The following is a 5,245-nucleotide window of genomic DNA, read 5'->3' as shown; positions in this document are numbered from 1 at the left end:
GTGATTGGAGATGGATGGATAGATGAATGGGGCAGAACATGAAGGGCAGTAGGGAGCAACTAAGGAGTACCAGAATGGGGAGGGTGCAGTCAAACTGATCGTGATGGTGCATACACAACTCTTGTTAAAATTGACTTAACTGTGGAAGTGAGCAATATGTGAATCATATATCAATAAAATATTTAAAATAATAATGGCCAAACAGATATCTGAAGCTGACCCAAATTATCTGGTTCTTTGTGCCTTTCAACTTGAGTATAAATTAAGAGTTTTCAGTAATGTTGATCTACCTTTTATTCAAGAAATGTGGAAAAATTTTATGTCCACTTGTTGGGCTGCTAACCTCAATGTCAGCAGTCCAAAATCAGAAGATGAGGCTTTCTATTTCTATAAACAGTTATAATATTGGAAACCCATGGAGGCAGTTCTACTCTGTCCTTTAAATTCACTAATAGTCGGAATCAACTCAAAGGTAGTGAGTTTGTTTCAGTTTAATATTCATATAAAAATGACATTTGACACATTTCTATAATTTTCAGTAAAAACTTATGGCAGATGACAGAATGCTTTTAACTGAATATATGGCAAAAAAATAAACTTATGAAATTAACACCCATTGCCTCACATTGGGGACAGTTCACTAACCTGCTTAGTGCTTCCCCTTTCACTTAAGTAGGTTTGACTATGCCTTATTATAATCAGATATATAATGACTCATTAGCCTAAAGAGATGCTGCAGTAATCTCTAATTGTAAAGCAATCCCATGTTGCCTTCTGAAAAACAGTACTGAAAGTTAGTAACTCTGATGTGTGATAACACAAATTTTCATGAAAAGGAAACAGAAACGTAGTCACTGATTCTGTTATTGCCTATTTCATCTTGGTTTGAATTTTAATTGCTATGAATAAAAGTGAGTTTCAATTCATTTTCATATACTTATTCATCATCTGTATTTCCTTTTTTTCTAAAACTCCATTTCAAATAATGGGCTGATTTTCTATTTTCAATCTTTATTTGGGGGGTTCTTATTTTTAGTAATTTTCTTGATATAAAAATATAATCCAATGAAAGTCTCCTTTCAGCATACTCTATGCTCATTGAAAGCTATCACCAAATATTTTTCCAGACGTGTGTGTGTGTGCGTGTGTGCGTGCATGTATGCCTGCATAGAGGTATGTAAAGGGATGATAGTACTGGTTAAGTGAACAGGGATAATATAGAGTACTGGTTAAGAGAAGAGATATAATAACCACGTTATTTACACATTCAAATATCAGGGTAGGTCCAACATATTGCTACAGAAACACAAAAACTTTTATTAAACAAAATATCAATATATGAAGCCATTATTTATCAACATATCCTTAACATTTCTGAAGATATTTCCATCTCTTTAACTCTTCCCCAAGTTATTCTGTGTTTTTCAGTTTATACCCCATCAACATGGCTGTTTTGATGTCCTCGTGTGACTTAAGTCATGTACCTTTTCAAAGTTCTTTGAAGTTTTAGAACAAAATGAAGTCTGAAAAAGACAATGTCAGGGCTGTAAGATGGATGAGGTTAGGTTTCCTAATGCATTTCTCAGGGGAGAGCCCTTATTACCCTCAAAGAATGAGGGTTCCAACACTGTCGTGATGCAAAACCGGTGCTCAGCAGAACTTCCCCGCCATTTTCTCACCAATGCTGTTTTCCATTTTCTTAAAATTTCTTCTTAATAAGGCTCCATGAGCATCCTGTGTCCTTGAAGAAAGTCTATCAAGAGTATCCATTTGGTATGCCAAGGAACAGTCACGATAACCTTCTGAGCCTATAACTCTACCTTGAATGTAACTGGCCCTGCAAATCCCCTTTGTTACCTATGTTTTATTTGGCATTTCAATGCTGAAGGCACCCTAATGAAACTAAGACAAGTATATGTAAGAGAACTTGCTTACAGCCACCATAATTGGCAGAGATATGTTTAAACACTTATTCATTTAGAATAAATTCATGCCTAAGAACCGGAACCATAGTAGCACCATTTTATGACTTACCGCCACATGACCTACAAGATTTACAGACTATGTAACCTCAGAGAAGGTCATTTATTCTTCTCTTTCAATTTCTTCCTCTGCAAGACGATGATAACACTAATACCCCCTTCATGGAAGAGCTATGAAGATAAGTGCTTGTAAAGCACTTCAAACAGGGCCTAGGATATAAAGTGAAAATGGCTAATATTATTTAGACCTTACTATGTTCCACGTGTTGTTCTAAATATTTTTCATGCATCAATCCATGTAATAATCACAAACATTAGCTCCATTTTATAAAGAAACTGAGAACCAAAGGCTTTAAGTCATCCTTAGTTCTAATAAATGGCACAAAAAAATTAGGAAGCCTAAACACTGTGAGCCTGATTTCTCACGTTTCATTACTATGATATGTGTTAAGCTTCCACTGAATTTCTGTTAGTTTGACATACAGCGATGACTTGTGTTGCTGTGATGCTGGAAGCTAGGTCACCCTATTTCAAATGCCAGCAGAGTCATCAAAGTGAAGAGATTTCAGCAATGCTTCCAGACTAAGAATGGACTACGAAGAAGGAATAGCCTGTGCACTGCTGAAAAATTAGTCATGGAAAAACTTATGGACAGTCACGAAAAACCGTCAGATACTGAAAACTTAATAAACCTGGCATCAGGATCATAGGATGGCTGATTACAACCTGAGATATACAGATGAAAGTTGCTTGCTGAAAGTGAAGAGGACTTGAAGCACTTGCTGATAAAGATCAAGGATAGCAGCCTTGTGTGTGCATTAAAACTAAATGTAAAGAAAACCCAAAGAATGTGGATTATATTTAATATACAGAAAATCAGTAGGCAGCATTCTGGTAAATGGAGAAAAGATGGAAGTTGCTGAGGATTGCTTGGATCCCCAAACAATGCTCATGGAAGCAGCTGTCAAGGGAGCCCAGGACACATTATACTGGAGAAATCTGTTGCACAAGACTTCTTTAAAGGTTTGGACTGACTGGTTGACATCTAACAACAACAACATGTTAACCCACCCCTCAACTCTGCTTAGTAGATGCTGCCTTGTGTTACATATATGGAAACATATAGTTTAGTGTGTATTACATAATGGCAAATTATTAACATGTTTCTGTCATTTACTTTTATCACTATATAAATTATCCATATTTATGTCAGTACTGTGCAAAGAAGCTTCAATGGTTTTTTGGAATGGTAACAGACTTTGGAGATTGTCAAATAAGTGAGGAGAAATGTGTGATAAGGCAGTGGACTAGAGTGTTGAGGGGTAATAACTTGGGCGAAATGGAAGATAGTAGTCCAGCAATGGAAATGAGAAAGCAAGAAGCAGGTAAAGGATAAACTATTAAGGGGGGGGGTGTTTATCAGTAAATTAAACTTTACTAAACATATGATGAACAGAAATATGAACTCCCATCTAATTTACAATAAAAAGTTATAAGAGAAAGTTTTTAGAAAAATAGAATTAAAAGATAATGGGATTTTCTAAGCGATTTTAAATATACTTTTGCATTTTAACAGTTGTCATATATGATTGCTAATAGTATATGTAAACATCTATTTATTAATGAACATATAACTTGTTTGTATATTTATTCTATTATCATCAATGTGTCAGTGATCATCCTTATACAAAGATTTAATTTTTTCTACCTGGACAAATATTTCTTGATAAAAGAATTTGATGTTATTTAAGTAGTTTTCAGGTTGGGTGTACCCAAGTAAGTTAAGGTTTTATATATTACATAAAATTTACATTGAAGGTCTTGAAACATTTTCTTGCAGGAACCAAAATTTGATGAATGGTCTTTGCTTATTTTTATCTTTCTAGCTTACTTTTGCATGTATCCATTTATTTCTTTCATTTCTATGACACCTCTCTAATAAATGCCATAATACCCTTTGGATAAGAATTTTATGAATATTTTATTTCCTTTCTTCTTCCTTGGAAGTATCTTCAAAATATCTATCAATTCATTTTTATAGGTAAATTGCATACTCTCCTTTTTTTTCTCTATATCTACACAAGTCATCTCGAACAGCACTACAGTGTAGCCTCTATGTCTGTTCACTTTACCCTTTCTCCAGGGATAAGTTATGAATTATTTTGGGAAATAGCATGAAAATTATGCATCTGATAAAGAGGTAAAGTTAATTATGGAAGACTGTGAAGACATCCATGGTTTTTTCCTGGAAATAAAATATGAAAAATATATGGAATTGCTGAGTCTTGTCCCTTTAAACTTTTGATAGTACAATAACATTAAAACTCAATAGCTTGTTTTCTTATGACATACCCCTCTGGAACATCTTTGTTGGGCAACAAACTAAGCACTGTTTTTATCTCATACCCTATGTAGCTGTATGTTTTTATGATATTGAATGGCTTCCGTGAAATTTCTAAATTCAGATGGAGTTGGAAGAAAGAGCTCATGCTCTACTTCTGAAAATAAGTCAGTGAAATTTCTTCGGAGTGAAAAGTTCAGATAACCAGCTGATAATGGGATGCTACAGGACCATGGTCCCTTTTGCACAAGGTTGCTATGAGGAGTTGTCAACTAGATGGCAGCCAACAGTAACAACAAAATAGCCTTCACCTTTCTACCTTCTCTCTTATATTTCAGTTAGGCTCTCTTTGTTATTTTGGGGGATGTAATTTAGGATATTTTAGAAACATTTGTCTATGAAAGAAGCTCCACATTTTTAGGTAGAGTCTTGTCAGACCCTTGGGAACATGGGGATTTTGTTGATTTCCTTTGTGAGGTGTATCTTTAGCTTGAATACATGAGTTGATTACTTTTTCACAAAAGATATGATTTTGGTATTTGATTCTTTCATTTAGCGCTAATATCGGAATGATTTGTTTTATTATAACAGTACTACTCTTTAAAAAGAGCAGCCAAATCTGTTTATAGAGAGTGATGAGCATACCTTGTTGTCAGCCTTGAATATGTACAAGTTAAGTAACTTTTCTAAAACTGCCCCATTTAATTTTTATTTATTTATTTTGATGAATCACTTGCAACCAGCCCAAGGAGTTAATGACAATCAGAAAGACAATTATACACTCCTGAGTCTGAGCCATATCTCCCATACTCCAGATTTATTTTTTCGCTCTTATATTCAAAATAAATTTAATTTATTTGTTTTCTTCCTCTTCCATCTTTTCCCCACCCTCTTCACACCAGCTTTCTCCATAACCATCAAA

This window comes from Tenrec ecaudatus, chromosome X (assembly GCF_050624435.1).
Source record: "Tenrec ecaudatus isolate mTenEca1 chromosome X, mTenEca1.hap1, whole genome shotgun sequence".
In the NCBI taxonomy this organism is placed as follows: Eukaryota; Metazoa; Chordata; class Mammalia; order Afrosoricida; family Tenrecidae; genus Tenrec; species Tenrec ecaudatus.
This window is presented reverse-complemented; position numbering follows the sequence as displayed.